The sequence below is a fragment of the Nomascus leucogenys genome, chromosome X (genome assembly GCF_006542625.1).
Source record: "Nomascus leucogenys isolate Asia chromosome X, Asia_NLE_v1, whole genome shotgun sequence".
NCBI classification, from domain to species: Eukaryota; Metazoa; Chordata; class Mammalia; order Primates; family Hylobatidae; genus Nomascus; species Nomascus leucogenys.
The window spans coordinates 48969962-48987630 of record NC_044406.1 but is presented as its reverse complement, the minus strand read 5'-3'; positions in this window follow the sequence as shown (position 1 = coordinate 48987630).

Genomic DNA, 17669 nt, shown 5'->3' with positions numbered 1-17669 from the left:
TAGATTTCAAGACAGGACCTGGTACCAGTCTCCACCTCTTCCAGGGAAAGCCAATGTTACTACTGGTGATTCCCTTAGAGCCTCTCCTCTGGCTTGACTTTCTTCATATTTGGTTAGCTTTGACAAAAGGAAGTGCTCTGGTCCGTTGAAGGGTAGGGAGGAGAGAGAAGGGAATTCAACAGCCCTCCTCACTTCTACAATCAGCTAGGACTCCAGAAATGTCCCCCTTTTTCCTCTCCCTGTCCCCTGTTATAAATCAGGGATTATGGAATGATGAAAATCCTAGTGGGATTTTTTTTCTTTGAATATTTTAGGGAGTTCTTTGTGAAGAATGCACTGATGAATAATGTTATAAAATGTGAAAATTTGAAGTTATTTGAATATTTTTTGAAATACTTCCAACTGCCCACACATTATGTGTGGGCAGTTGGAAAGACTTGCTTGACCAGATCTCAAACACATTATACAATTACAGCATAATTATGACCAGAAATGTCGAATGATCAATTTAAGAGAACACATAGCCCTCAAACAGATTCTAGCATATGGAAGACCTTAGTACGTGCTAAAGGAAATATCAGACTAATGAGAAGGGATGACATATTCAACAAAAGTGCTGAGAAAATTATCTTGGAAAAAATATTATGTTACATTCTCGTACACCAACATAAATTTCAGATGCATTTAGAATTTAAAATGTAAGCATGGAAATTCTGGAGGATAAAATAGGTAGTTGTAGAACTGATCTTAAATCGAGTAAACTATTTCTCAGCCCCAAAGTAGTGGAAAAAGATACAAAGAAAAAATGATCATTTTCTGAAAAGTAAACATATGCAAGTATGTTATGGGTCTATTGAAAACTCCTTCTAAATAGAAGTAAGTGAGATATGTCAAATCCATTCTAGTGTAACAGGACAGACAACAGGCTAGTATATTTAACATATAAATATACTACCAGTCAGCAATCAAAGCACTAATGTCTTCATAGAAAAATGGGCCAACACAGAAATAGAAAGGAAAGGTGTACTCATGACCCCAAATGATATCAAAAACACATCTGACCTCCCAAGTAATAAAATAATGCAAGCTGGGCGCAGTGGCTTATACCTCTAATCCCAGTACTTTGGGAGGCTGAGGCAGGATTGCTTGAGGTCAGGAGTTTGAGGCCAGTCTGAGCAACATAACAAGACCCAATATCTATAGAAAATTTAAAAATTAGCTGGGCATGGTGGCATGCACTTGTCCCAGCTATTCTGGAGGCTGAGGCGGGAGGATCACTTGAACCCAGGAGTCGGAGGCTGCAGTGAGCTATGATCATGCCACCACACTCTGGGCAATGGCGCGAGACCCTGTCTCTACAAATAAATACGTAAATAAAATAATGCAAACCCAAGCAACAATAAAATACCTTTTCACCTATAAAATAAGAGGTTTTAAATATGTGCAAGATGATAACAGAACAGTGAGGTGATCATTTTTATCCACAGCAGATGAGAGAGTAAATTGCCCTAACTTTTAGGTATGCACTTGAGCATAAAGTAAACAGAGCCTTAAAACTCCTAGTCCTCTTCCACTTAGTTATTGCACTCCTAGCAATCTATCTCAAGGGATGAACTGAATGTTCAACATAATTTATGCACAAGAATATTAATCATATATTTATAATCATCAAAAGTTGAACAGAAAGACAAATGTTGCATGTTCTCATTTATTTGTGGGAATTTAAAAATCAAAACAATTGAACTCATGAAGATAGGGAGTAGAGGATGGTTACCATAAGCTGAGAAGGTTAGTGGGGCGTGGGGAGTGGGGATCGTTAATGGATACAAAAACATAGTTATATAGAATAAATAAGGTCTAGTATTTGATAGCATAACAAGGTGGGGATAGTCAATAATAATTTAATTGTACATTTCAGATAACTACAAGAGTATAGTTGGATTGTTTATAACATAAAGGATAAATGCTTGAGGAGATGTATATTCCATTTACCCTGATGTGATTATTACCTATTGTATGCCTGTATCAAAATATCCCATATACTCCATAAGTATATGTACCTACTATGTACTCATAAAAAATTAAAAATTAAAAAAGTTGAAAATAAACTATTATATTTTTATTGGGCATTCAAAAAATGCATTACAATGTCTCTATTGGATGGTTTTGGTATCTGTGAGATATGCCAAATATTTCATGCGTTGGAGAATTTTAATTGACATGGCCAAGTGCTTACGTGAAAAAAAAGCTAACTACAAAACTATTTATAGCATGACTGATTTTTTTTTTTCAAATCTCAGAAACATGGCTTTGATCATTTTAGTGCTCATGCCTGTTAGATTGTGCTTTTTTCATATAGACAGAGAGAACCTTCCCAAGGCATGAGAATTTCAGCCCAAAAAGGAAACAGAAGGGATTCAGTCCTATATTCCAGTTATAGCAGTCATCCCTGTCCTCTTCACTCTCCTTCCTCAATGCATCCTCTGTCAAAATTTTTAAAATTGTACTAGATTCAAATATTCAATTTCTATTTTCTTAATTATATTTCTAAATATTTGTTTTTCTTATATTGTTTACATTTTAAGAAAACAGCTTAATTGAGAGATAATTGACATGCAATAAACTGCATGTACTAAATGGTGCAATTTGGTACATTTTGACATATGTATATGCTTGTAAAACCATCACCATAATCAAGATAATGAACATGGCATGACTGGGATTTTATTATAAGAACATATGGCTTGGAAAGAACTATGCCATAAAGCTCAGATTATTTATATTTAACAAATTTTACTTTATTCTTTTGAATGTGTTTTCAAAATTTTCTATGATGCGTATGTTACTTTTATGATCAGAAAAACCTTGAGGAAAAGTTAGTAACAGTGACTAAAGGTGGGTGGCAGAGTGGGTAGGTCAGGACTTGCTGCCTTATGGAAACCAAATAAAGAGACATTCTTAGTGAGGAAGCCTCAAGACTTTGAAATCTCATGTATCAGATAATTAGGTTTCATCAAAAAGGGTCCAGCTCCATTTTTGTGGAAAACTGATGATAGAGGAGATTAAAAAAAAGAGAGTGAGTTAAGAAATGAATGGGCTTGGCAGAGTGGAAGAGGAGGGCCTGGGGCCCAGGTAACAAGATAAGCCTAGACCCTGAGGAGGGATACTTCCTCCCCTGAGACCAGAAGTAATGAAACTAGAGGGAGAAGAGATGTCAGACAAAATTTTATATTGGTGGGTGAAGAGTTAACGGCTACATCACAGCATCACTTTTGCTTATGGAGCAGGGGGCAAGGTTGTCTCCTACCAATAATTTGACTAGATGTCATAATGAAAGACATTGGTGCTTGCATTGAAGAACTACCTGGAGGCAGAAGACCACTGTTTGAAATAGCCCCTATTTTCCTGTTTTGCTAAATTTTGTCAGTAGACTGGGGCAGAAGAAAAGTGAGGTGTGGGATTAATTCAGTGTTGGAGTTGACAAAGAAGAAGGGGGTGAGTAAAGAATCAAAGAGTTAGGGAAACAAGTTAGGTCAGGTATACTTTATTATTGCAGAAGCAATTGCTGGGATATAAATTAGAAATATCTACTGTTAAAAAAGCAGTGTGTGTGTGTGTGTGTGTTTAAAAAATTAAAATTATCACTCTTATTATTACTGGAACATGGTTGATTTTAATCATATTTCAAGTTGGATTATCACATTCTCCTCCAGCTAATTGTTCACCCAATATCATTTAGTTAGCATTTTCGAAACACTCCCTGTGCTAATTCATTCCATCGTTACAATATAGCAGTTATACCAGCTCCCTTGTTTTAAATGAAATGCCAGGAGTAGTACCTACCCAAAGTAGACGTTCTACAAATATGTTTAATAGATGACCAAGCATTCCTGTGCATTTACAGTCACATATAAAACAGTGCATCGTTAAATAATGGCTTTGAGATTCTTTCAGATAGCCACTAATAAGACAATGTTAGCATTATCTGTAATAGATACTTGGGAGGAAAATAAATTTATCAGTGTTCTAGGATCTCTAAAATGGAAGAATAGCCTACCCAACCAAATCAATGGCAAATGTGGTATTGTCCTCAGTTCTACACAGATCAGATGACAGCTGTGAATGGATGTTATCTAGTGAAAATTTCCCACCATATTATACTTGCTTGCTTCAGGCATCTTCATGTTTTATTAAAGTCACTAAATAAATTGTCATTTCCTTTCCTTGCTCTTGGAATGTTCTAAAGTTTCTGAGAGTCATTACTTTTCAGAGAGCACATGAAATTATAGAAGTTGTTTATCAGCACTGGGTATTTCCTTTGAGAGTTGAGCTTTAGGGATAGCATATATTTATTTCCACCAATCATGCAAGCTAAAGGAAATTGTCAAGAACTAATATTAAACAGCCTGAATAGATTTGCATTAACCCTAGATCTAGTATTCACCAAAGATCATTTTCAGCAGTTTTTGTATGCTTCCTATCTCTGCCATTCTCATTTAAGCTATGTTCATAATTGAAGAGTCACTGTCTTGAATTTATATTTTGAAAGATGCCAGCCTGTTACTTTATGGAGTATTTCGGTGCCTGAGTTTCAGATCTAAGTTTCGTCTTTTTTCCAGGAGGAGCCTCATACAGTGGCTGGGCGAAGTGACTTTTGTACTCTACTGCAAGTAGTGATGTTTCAGTGAAGGTACTGGAAACTTTCCATGCTTTAGTTTCCTCGTCTATAAGATGGTAATAGTATGTCTGGCTTTATACAACAGAACTTTTCAGAGATTCAATATGTTTTTTTTTAAATGGGAAAACACTTTGAAAATAATTCAGGACAAAACAAATACAGGAAATTTTTCTTCTTGTAAGAAGAATTCGACTCAATGCAAAGAAGGTTTTCCCTTCTGGAATGTTACCATCGGGATCCTGGCATCATTTCTCTCAGTATTTTGATGAAGACTTCTGGTTGAACCACTCTTCCATCATTGTTTAGAATCCACTATACACTATTCATTTTTAATCTCTTATAGGAGCTAAATATTGTCCCTCTCTGGCTCTCATCCTGTGTACTTGGGGCAAAATGGCACCCAAGGCTCTGAGAGACCCATTTAAGACTCTTTTGAAAATTTGGTAGTTGGAACTCGGTAGTCTTTGCTAAAGGGGAAAAGCCATCCTTAGTTATTGAAGAATAGTTTTTATGTTTAATTTGATTTCATTCCTGATAACTTAATTGTTATACTGATTTGTTTATAATGTTGAAATTACCTCTTAGCTCAGTCAGTAATGATTTATTTTGATATTACAAAAAGTCATTAAAGGTAAGATAATACTCCTTCTCCTATTACTTTGCTGCTTTTCTAAAGATAATTGCCTTAAGATTTATAGTTCTCCTGTTCTTAAAATAAGAACATTTATCCACACAAAACTATTTGCCTAGCTCTAATAAAATATTATCCACGTAGACTTTTTTCTGGGGAGAGAAGTATACTTGAATTCTGAACACTTTCACTATGGATTTAATCTCTACTGCAAACTACAAACGTTGTCAGTGTGAAGATAGGAAGTTGGTATATTGGGATGAGTATTAGTAGCATTTAGTGCTTTGGGTTGGAATGACAGGAGTTTAGTTGCAATAGTTAGGACTTTGAATGAGGATTTGCGTCTAAGTTTCTTTTCTTTTGTAAAGACTGTTGGAAGAGTTTCTACCTAGATAAACCAATAACAGAGTTATCACATTACCCCTGACTATTTGAGGTAGCAGATACTGTTAGAGCCCCACCCATATCTCTTCAGCTTTAGGGATTTCATTGCATGCCAACCCAATTTCAAATGCCAGCAATTGCATTTTTGCCTGAGGGCTTTCTCTGGGTGCTTGAGCCAATTCTACTCTTGCCCATAGCAGGCCAGAAGCACCAGGAAATTAGTGCAACCTGAGAATAGCCTTCAATTAATGGCTGATGAAAATAGCTGAATAAATTCCTCAGCCTTTTTGCTTCTGGGACGGTATAACACTGAGTTGTGTTCTATGCTCTTTCTCAGAGTTCTCCAGTGGGATTGAGTTCACATTGCCCTCAGTGGTAACTTCGTGGTAATGCCTCTTTTATTGACCCTTCCTTCTCTGTCTCACTTCCTCACTCCTTTACTGGTGGTTTCTAGAATCACCTCCAAAAAAATCTACTTGCACTTAAATACTTGACTTAGGGTTTGTGTCTAGGACAGTTGTGAATGTAGAACAGTTGGAAATCTAGATTCTGTCCATACAAGTATGTTTAGGGAGGGAGGTTGACAGCTGTAGTCAGGATAGGGATAATGAAGGATGAAGAGTGAACTTACGGATTCACATGGTAGAAGTATTCACAAGGGCTATGATGGCATCAGAGAGAAGGCTTTCTGCCCTTAACTAAAAGGGCAGGTGAACAAGTAACTCAGTTCATGTAGCTGAGAGAGAAGGAAAGAGAGAGAAAGACGAAGAGAGAGAGAGAAGGAGGGAGGGGACTTGAAGGCCAGGGGCAGGAAGAGAACTTGACGTTGAGAGTGACATATGAAAGCATGGACACCAGAGTTCACAGGTGAGGGGTGATAACAGTGTTGCTTGTGGCAACGCAATGCACAGTCCATTCTGATCAGCACAGTGGCAGTAAGAGCTTTTCTGAGATACCAGCATTCCCAGCACACACCACCCTTTCGTGACTCTCCCTTCACTCACCCTACATTACCGCCACCCCATAGGAGGCATGGCTAGGACTTGGTTGATACAGATTTCCATGCATCTCTCCCTAACTATGTTATTTAAAAAGCAAATGTGGATGGACCATTTCTGGTGAGAATAAGAAACCTGTAGGTAGTTAATATTCCCAGTTCAGGGCAGAGAGCAGCACTGTAAGAGGAGCAAGATGTTGTCTGACATTTAAAAATAGACCTAACTCTACCAATTAGTCTGTTCTGTCCATGGTAACCTTATTCAATGTTATGGTGGTAATCGCTTCTGGAAAGCTTTGACATATTTTATAATTGAACTGCCAGGTTCACACTTAGCTATAGTTCATTCACAGATAAGTGTATCTTGTTAACCAAATTATGTTGACTCCCTTGGAAAGCCCGTGTGAGGACTTTCCTGTTTCTTGTCTTCATGTGGTTTTATAGTCTCATGACAGACCATTAGCATGATGAAAGATTGATTATTGTCTTGGGTACCAAACTGTAATTTGGCCCTATTTTCATTTTTCTTTTTCATCAACTGCAGAATCATATGCATTTATCAAAATGGGTGTCATCTGTTTTGAAATTCATGAAGTTAGATTGCACACTTGTCAAACATTTTTTTTCCTGGCATTGACAAAAACATCAACATCAAGCTTTACTTAAGTTATTTAGAAATAGAGATGTCCAGGTGAAAGAATGGTGGAATCAAAATGAAAGACTAGGGGCTGGAATGGCTCATTCATTCTACCGACATTTTTTGAATGCATTCAGTGCACATGGCAAATTGCCAGGTGGTGAGCTGGAGTCTGTGAAGGGTTGGAGAGACGTGAAGCTGATTCATTCACTCAAAAACGTTTAGTGCCTACAGTGCTTGACACTGTACTAGGCACTGGGGAAACAGCAGTAACAAAACAGGCAAAGTCCCTTTCCTCACAGAGCTTATATTCTAGAGAGCTTATATAATATAAAAGAAAGGGAATATTTAGTCCTTATCCTCAAGGATCTTACAGTTTACTTGGAAAGATACAGTAAATGTATTAAGTTAAAATTACACAGCAATGCAAAAATGGGACAAATGAATAAAGAATGTGTTTTACATGTAGGTGGTTAAAGCAAGTGAAATAAAAGAATGACCCAACACTGCTCTGCCAGAAACTTGCTAGGACCCCAAGGAAGTCATTTAGCTGCCCAAAACTGTTCCTAGAGCAGTGATTTAGAGGCAGTTTTGCTGCTGATTGGAGCCTTTGACTATCCGTCTTGAAGGCCATTCACAATGAGCAATCTGGAAGAAAGGCAATCTCTGAATGCGACTTTAAAAACCTAAAGTGAATATCATACGAAATGCCGATGCATATATTCATTTAAGATTTAGCGACAAGGTAAGGTTGCCTGTTAGCACTGTTTGGATTTAACATGGTATTAAAGGTTGCAAGCAGTGCATCAGACAAGGAAGATTAATACAGTTTTAAGAACTGGAAGGAAGAAGTTAAATTGTCATTATTTTTAGACAATCTAATTGTTTACAGAGAAAATTCAAGAAACTCAACAAGCTATTAGAACTAATAAGAAATTTCAACAAGGTTGGTGGATAAAAATAAAATTTGAAAAGCAGCAATATTCCAATACATCAGAAACAACCAACTAAAAATGTAATTTTAGGAATCCTATTAACATGAGCAAGAAACACTTAGGAATAAATGTAATAAAAAATATAAACAACTTGACATAGAAAAACTGGGTGGAGAGTGCCACATGTTTGTAGATGTTATTTCAACAAAAATCCCAGTAGTTGTGTGTGTGTGTTTGTGTGTGTGTAATTTGATAAGATGATCTTAAAATACAAACAGGATGGTAAAAAGCCAAGACCACCAAGACAATTTGAAAAATAAATAAATAAAAGCAAGGTACAAGAACATGACCTAACATATATATATATATGTAGATATGTAGATATATATGTAGATATATATACATATGTATATGGATATTTATATATGTAGATATATATAGCAATATTACATTAATTTAAACAGTATAGTGTTGCTACAGAGACTGAAAAGTAGACCATTTATCATAGAAAACTGTAAGCATTTCTGTGTGAGTGTGCTTATGTATTGAAGTGTGTGAATGTGTGTCCTATTTTAAAATAGAAGTATTCTAGTCTCAGTTCTCATTGAAGCATGAAGACAATAAATCCTATACTCCAAAGACACCACCATACAAACATTTCAAAGTCAAAATATGACAATTGTTTATTTTGCCTTTGAGCCCTTTTCTTTCATAGAGGATGCAGAAAACAGTGGAGACTTGGAAGGGGGTTTGTGAAGAAAATTTCTTTGGTAGTTGCTGTCTCACTGCAAACTCCTGCCAGGGCAGGACAGTTCAGATTGTTCTCCCTTTGCCTCAAGTCCAAGGAGAGGAAAGGACTGTGAGAAGTTGGTATGGAGGTCCTAATGGACTGGTGCTGGGCCCCTTCCAGGAAGTTTAGAGGCTGTGTGAGGAGCAGGGACCTGCGTTGGCAGTGGAGAAAGTGCCCCTGTGCTGAGACTGGCCTCCACTCTTGAACTTTGCTGGTGCTAAGGGTGTCAGAGTGGTTCCTGTGGATGAGATGGGGCCACATGCAGAAGAGAGAGCCAGACTGGAGCTTTACACAACCCTGTCCTAGAGAACCACCAGTAGGGGCAAAGAGATTCCAAGAGAGAGTGATCTATATGGAGTGGGCACCTGAAAAGCAAGAGCCGAGAAAAGCAGCCAGCAAGGGGAGAGGCATTTGCCTGGCTCACAGGACATCCACCTCAATGCCTCAGGGGAAACGTTTGTTCAAAGAGAGAAAGTCAACTGTGGTGTCTGCCAGGCCCACAGAGTATAAAGTCATCTTTTACTCCCTCTTCTCTCCTTAGCGCCTTTAGAATCAGAAAGCTGGGGAGCAAGGTAGGGCCAGGGAATTGGAGGCTTTAGGTAGAGAGACAAAGGGGCAGGATCATGTACTGTTCTACAACACAGTCTTCATATCTGCAGAAGGCCCAGCTGGGTACAAAAATATAACTTTAAATCAGTTTGAGTTTTGATCATTATATAGGACTAAACTTTCATATGTATGTATATATTCAGGCTCCTGCTATAACACCAAGTATGCATTTCTGAAAAACCTCTCATTTTGCAAAATCACACACTATAAATAACTGGCTTATGGGAAAAATAGAGTTGGGGCAGACCACTCAAAATATATGGAAATTTCTAACTAGACTACTAACAAAACCATAACAATTCTAATAAAAACCCTGGCATAGTTCCATCTCCAGCAATATTTACACTCAGCCTCACAATCAGCTGATCCTTGTCTGCTCTTGGCCATAGATTTCTTTCACATTTGAGATGCAGGATAGTGAGGGCATCCAATTATGATGAGAACTTTAATCAAAACAAAAAATCAGATGCAGAGTGCAGACATTTTAAAATCAAGGTCCTTCCTTCCTCCCCCTTCCCTCTCCACTTCCACATCCTCCCTCCTTCCCTCCTTTCCTCCTTCCCTCCTTTCCTCCCTTCCTCTCACTCTCTCTCCCTTCCTTCCTTCTAATTGGCCAGCTTCATGTAATATCTTGTTGACGGCAAATTATCTCAGTGTCAAATTCTGGAAGATCCTAAGAAGGCATTTAATTGAAATTATTGAAAGGAAACTTTCAGCAAAACCATGAAGGATGCTCATCAGCACACTGGCCCACCTAGGCTCTTATTTCTTCATCATCATTTGCTCAGCTGATCTTGATTGCTTGATCAATGGGTTATTTTGCCAGCCATCTTTTCCTTCATTTGGCCCTTCATCCACTACTCAGCTGCCAGGCCCAAGTCTCCATGGTCTGTGTCTGATTTGTGTTGTGATACAGAACTTAAAACCAGCCAGCTAAACTACATAAAAAATAAATACTTCCAAATACCACCTAAAAACCTAATGCCATGGCTCTGATAACTATGTCTAGGAAATGATACTATGTAAAATGTAAAAGAAAAATCTCAGTTCAACACTAAACATGTACTGGATGCTTGAAAAAGAAAGATATCAATTTCTCTACCAATGACCACCAACCATAGGTAGTCGCATCCATGGCAGGAAAGAGTCAAGAGGAAGAGGTAGACCAGAGGGAAAAACGGATGGATAATAAGAAAAATAAGCCATCAGGTTACCAAGTTGAATTCTAGGAGAGTCTCTGTTGAAACTTCTCTCTCCTTCTACCACTGTCTCAGCCCATGCCTCCCTCAGGGTACTCACCTCATTTCCTGGTAACCAAGTCTTCTGGGTCTACTGCACATTTATTTAATAAGTATCTTGGCTGCACTCGGTTCCATTGATTGTGAACTTCTCGCTTTTCATAACAAAATCTGTAGCCTGTAACAGCAGTGTGATTGAGAAAATTGCAATCCTGTTTCCAAGTGATCCACAGAGATCAGAACAATTCCTGAGGAACACTTTCTTTTGAACTATGTAATCCTCTTTTGTGCTCCTATGTTATCCAAAGGAAATCTAACCTTGTGACTTTATCAGGGACCAGAGAGAAAAGCATCTAGAATCCAAGATGAGTAACTGGCATTTAAGTTTGATGGGACACAATGGATTTAAATTGTTTCTGAGGTTAATCTTTTTTCCTTGACTTTGAAATTGTTTATTATTGGTCAGAGGCCCATGTTTCCCACACAATGATAGAGCTGGAATCAAGGTTCTTATCCACTTGTTTCCAAAGTCCAGGCTTAGGTAACAAGGTCATTAAATTCAGAATAATGGACATAGTTTGCTAGGGAATTTAAGGGTATGATATCTTTGTGACTTGGTAGGCATCGTGTCACCACAAAGGGAGCAGATTCCCTGTTGTACAATATGAAATTAGAATCCCAGCAATGATTCTTGCCCACCGTGTGACTTTGGGCAAGTTTCTTAATCTCTCTGAGTTTCTACATCTGTATAGAGGGAGTAAGGATTTATACATGAGGAAGTTGTGAGTATTAAATGAGATTATGCATGTCAAGTACCGCATGCAGTGCCTGGAACATTTGGGAACAGTCAAATAGTACCTTGCTACTCCATTTTTGAGCCCTGTATTACTTTTTAGGAATTGAGCTGACTGGAACAAGTTTGATGTTTGTCTTAGTAAGGATGGGCTATGTTATATTGTCATAAAAAATAATCCTAAAATATCAGTGTCTTACAACAACAAAGGCTAGCTTCCTTCTTTCTGGGACCCTAGGTAGCAGAGTGGCCTCATCCTGGAACATTGCCAGTAGTTGTGGCAAAGAAAAAGAGAACATGGCGAGGAAGAGTTTGGCCCTTAAAACCTCCATCCAGAACTGACACACATCACTTCTGCCCACATTCATTGGTCAAGGCAAGTGACTTGGCCATACATAGGTTCAACAGAATGGAGAAATATACTCCTTCCACGTGGACAAGCAGCAAATATTGGTGAAGAATAGTAGTTTACCACAGGGTTGGTTCAGCTGAATGTTTATTTCCCAGCTTAATTTCTCTGAACTCTCCAGACAAACATGTGGAGTGAGTATCTGATCATATGATTATCCACTCATATGAGAACTTTGTGAATAATCCTACCTACTTATCCTTTAAGTTTCAACTCAGACGCTGCTTCCACCATAGTCTTTTGAGATTCTCCTTGCTGAAAAATAAACTCTTTCCACTGTGGTATGACACTTTTCTTCCTAGAGCATGCACCACACACTTTCATGTATTATAATGTATTATTTGTATAGATACTTTTTCTTGAGAGTAATTATCTTCATGGAGTTTACAGTCTGTATCTTATTCATCTTTAGGAAAATACCTAGTTCAGTGTCTTGCACATAATTGATTCAAATATTTATAGAGACAGACTGAAGATCTGAGGTGAGAAGTGATAATATTGGTGGGCAAGGTGGAGGAAAGTGGGTGTTACACAACAGAGAAGTGTCTCCTCTTGAAGGCAAATATATTTTCTGGAAAGACCTTGGTAGTAATCATGGGAAACTCCCTGGGGAAACTGGATGTCAGCTGAGACTCCTGAGAACTACTTGTGCAGGGTTCAGAAAGGACAGAGGCTGTTAGAGAAAATTAAAGTCATCAGACAACTATATCAGCTAGTTTATAATTAGCAATTACTGCAGGAAGGAGAAACATTTATCCCATTCTGACAACAAAGATTGCATAATTGCACCAAGAGTGTTTGCCCACACCCTTTCCAAGATGTGTTAAGCATTTACAAACAGAAACAAATAGCCTTAGCATTGGTGGAAACAGCAAGAAAACAGGCTTTCTTAGGCTGTCACTGATCCATGAACACTAGGCAACAACATGGTTACCATGTGGGTGGATGAACAATGTCTCTATGTTCATTTTCTTTACTAATAATCTCTAGTGCTTACTCAGGTCTGAGAAAGAACCAAGAAAAATCAATTCATCCTCAGTTACTGGAGATACCAATAAATCACCTGTATATTTTTAATTCAATTATTAGGTATTGAGAATCTACTGTGTGCCAGACAGTGATAGCTTGAGTCTACCCAGTCTTTTAAACGACACAGAGTCTTATTCTCAATGCCTTTGTAAATGTTTTTCCCTCTACCTGAAATATTCTGATCTCTGTCCCCTACATACCCTTCTGGCTTTGCTTTAGACATCACATCAATTAGGAAGAATTTCTAGACCTCCAGACAAAGGTTTCAGTTTCCCCTTCAATGTGCTTTTATAACAATATAAACTTTCTCACACACAAAAAAGCACAATTGTATTTTCTTGTTTAAATTGTCTGTAGTTTCCATTGGACTATACACTCTTAGAAGGCAAGGCCTCTTTCTTGCTCACTTCTGTATCTCCTGCACCATTGTGATGCCTGATGAAAGTTGATTAATGTGTCATTATCTTTTTATGGCTATTATATTATTATATTATTACAATGTATTACCATGTCAATGCCCTATAATAGTGTTAAGTGTCTATGTACTTTTCAGGGATTTAGCCATTTGCAACTAGCTGTAATTTTTGAAGAGTTATCTTCTATGTGTAGCATGCTTTGTGTTTCAGTGAGCTAAACAAAGCCAGGTTTGTCTCTATGACTATCTTGTGGTGTGGTCTTGGGAAATAACTTTACGTCTTCAAACTTTTTCTCTTATTTGTCAAAAAAGAATGTGAAATAAGAGATGCCATATGTTTGACATTCTGTGGCGGCAACTATGTGGTGATTTTGAAACATGACCCAAACATTTTTTAACTCTCCTCCCATTGAGTGGTGGGGTATATGTTCCCTCCTCTTGAATCTGGGCTCTGTGACTGATTGTCCAATAGAATATAGTAGAAATGATGCTGTGCCAGTTTCTAGGCCCAGACTAAGAGACTGACAGCTTCTACTTCCTGCATTTTGGGATGCTCACATTTGAAACCCAGCCACCATGCCACAAGGAAGCCCAAGCATTCCAAAGAGAGGCCTGCCATGGAAAGGAACTCAGTTCCCTGGTCCTCCGTCCCAACTGAACTCTCAGATAACATCCAGCTCTAAGTTGCCAGCCATGTGAGTGAGCCATTTTGAAAGTGAATCCTGCAGCCTTCCATTGAGCTGCCCTAGCCGATGCTGTGTAAAGCACGGAGGAGCTGATCCTGCCCAGCCCTTCTCAAATTGCAGATATAAGAGTAAAGTAAATGATTGTTGTTGCTTTAAACCACTAGGTTTTGGAGTGGCTTGTTACACAGAAATAGATAATTGATATACACCTTTTGCTACTTCACAGTGTCTCAGACCTTTCATCCACTACAATATTCTGGTATGTATAAAATTAACTCCAGACCTTTGACAAATCAATGCTTACTCCAAATTTATTACAGGAACAACAGCAGTAAGGATAAGATGCCATTAAACGATCAAATGCTGGTTGAGTAGTGCCTCTCCTGGGTTTCACAGCAGAGGTTAATGGAGAAAACCTTGGTTAAATTAACTGATGTAGGTGACAAATGGGCCAACCACTCTCCATTGGAATGTAAGTTCTATGATTGATGATGACTCTTTGAAGGACTTTCTGGAGATGACTGTCAATTACGGGTGGATCCCCAAACCACATGGGAGGCTTTCCCTTCATTTATTTTGTGCAAAGTAATGTTCTCAACAATAGCACTGAGGTATCCATTTACCACTGCCCCCCTCAGTGGCCTGGGGCTTGGAGCCAAGACCATTTCTTTCAAAGGGCATTATGCTACATATAAAATAAGATGTTTACATGCTCCAATAAATAAATCTCTAGGTAAAACAGTCTAGGGTGCATAATGAAGAGAAGCTCTTCTTTTTCACTAGCTAAGACGTCAATCTTCAACAGGCTTGGGAAATAAGGATTGATGGTGACATCTTTGTGCTACCATTGTGGTTTCTGGGACTGGTGGCTTCTGGACTAGGTACCAGGACTGAACTTCTGTGATGATTACTCTTCTACGGGAGGGAGTGGCTTTTCCCCCTTAGAGCACAATGGTTGTGAGCAACAGCCCTGGAGCCAGATAATCTGGGTAAAAGCCCAGCTCACTAGCTGCATGACTTTGTACAAGTTACTAGGCCTTTCTATGCCTCCATTTTCTCATCATGGTGATAATACTAGTGACCATTTAATATGGTTGTTTTTCTAAGGTTAAACAAATTAATATGTATAAAGCATTTAGAACAATGCCTATAATATTGTTTGGATGTTCATCCCCTCCAAATTCATGTTGAAATGTGACCTCCGATGTTGGAGGTGGGCCCAGTGGGAGGTGTTTGAGTCATGGAGGCAGATCCTTCATGAATAGCTTGGTGCTGTCCTCTTGGTGATGAGTGAGTTCTGACTCTATGAGTTCACACAAGATCTGGTTGTTTAAAAAAGCCTGGCACCTCCTCCCTCTCTCTCTTGCTATGTGATATGCCTGCTACCCCTTCACCTCCTGCCATGATTGGAAGCTTTCTGAGGCCTTCACTAGATGCAGATGCTGACACCATGCTTCCTGTACAGCCTGTGGAACCATGAGCCAAATAACCCTCTTTTCTTCATACATTTCCCAGCCTCAGGTATTTCTTTATAGCAGTGCAAATGGACTAACACAACCTGCAATGTAGAAAGCACTATATAAGTGTTAGCTATTACTATTACTGTTAATATTGTCATTAGTTAATTTTATTTTTATTTTCTTCTTACTTTACAGCTGATTACCTTGCCTATAATCAGATCCTTTATGTATGGACACCAAGCAGAGCTGCCACATTCAGAAGGCCTTTTATTAATTGCAAAGGTGCAAAGCATGCCATTGGAACAGGGAACACTTTGGGCATCCTCTTTTCCTCTCTTATTCCTGGGACTTTGTCCGCCACAGCACTCTCCTCTTAGTTGTTCCTCCTCCTAGGAACTGCCCACTCCCATTCCACTTCTACTAGTCCCTTTTTATACCATCTTTTGAATAACATATTTGAGAGAAGATTTGGGGTTTGAGGCCTCATATATTTTGGGAGTTATTTTTCCCCCGAACACTCAGGTTTAAGTCTACACCTCAGATTGCATTCCCTGGAAATGGATTCTGAGATAGAGTTGTGTGTAGAAGGTTTACCGGCTTGTGCTCCGGGGAAATACACCCAGAAGGAAGTGAGGAAGGCAGGACTGGACAAAGGCAGAAGACTCATGATGGGGTTGCTACAGAAGCCTCAGCTGATCCTATGGGGAGTGCTAGAGCAGGGAAGGCTCTTCAAGTTGTGCCAAATTGAGGTGTATGGGGCCAGGCTTTTGAATTTCCAATTCAGACACTGAAGCTGAACTACCTGGAGGAGGCATAAACTTGGGCAGGCTGTTTCTCATAGGCAAGGGCACTTCCTGTGAAGGGGTGCAGCTGTGAATCATCTGCAGCTGATAGTTCCAGCAGCTGGGGATGGGTGCATTGACCCTGAGAAGAGGATCTGGACAGAGCACCACCGCGTCCACTAATGCAGACAATTTGTTTCAAGAAAGATATATTTCTAGTGAAAAGAGCTTTGAAGTCTACTCACAAGGGGTATACGACTCAGGCAAATTATTGAATCTCTCTCACCCTCCTTTTCTCCTATACATTGGAGATGAGATCATTTCTAAAGGCTAACAGGGCTCTGCGACTGCATCTTTCCTACGGGGAATACTCAGTCAAGTCTAGCTCCCATCCCATCTTGCTCAATTGCATGACACCAAAAATCTTAGGTCCAGAAATTCTAGCCCCAGTATTTTCAAATGGCTCTGGGGCCTGTATGTCTGTTCTCACTTAGGGCTAGCTCTGAGGACAGGAAGTGAATGCCACTTAAACACCTCCAATGAGCCAGGCTCTCTGCCAGCTCATGTCACCTTCACCACAACATTGAGGGCAGGTGTTAGGTCCTCATTTTACACAGGAGGAAAGTGAAGCTCAGACAGGTGAAACGACTTGCTTAAGGTTATACGGCTAATAAGGGGCAGAGACAAGGCTCAGATCCAGGTTCATACACTGCTTCATGTACTGCTGCCCTGGCCCAAGTATAATGCTCTTCACTTTAAAGCCCAAGCTTCCAGAATATAGCTGGAAACAAAAAATTAAAATTGTAAGGGGGATTAATATTTTACAAATATTGATGCAATTTTCTATTCTGCCTTCCTAAGCATGTGATTGTACTCTAGTTGGCTCATGATACCCAAGTACCTAGAAATATTTTTGAAGCTATGTGTGTGTATGTGTGTCTGGGTATGCGTTAGGGTTAAGAAATGTTAAGGAATATAGAAAGAGCATGACCATATTTGCAGAATATGATTGTGCAGCAGGGCAACAGCCTTGTAAGTCAGGCTATAGTCTTAAAAAAGGACTTGCTCAGTTTTTAAAGCTCATTCCCTTTTTACAACATAGCATATCCAGCCTCAAGGACCCAGAGTAGAACTAAAACACACTGAGTCCACACAGCAAAGCCATGAATCTTGCTGCTCAGTACCAGAAGGAGAAT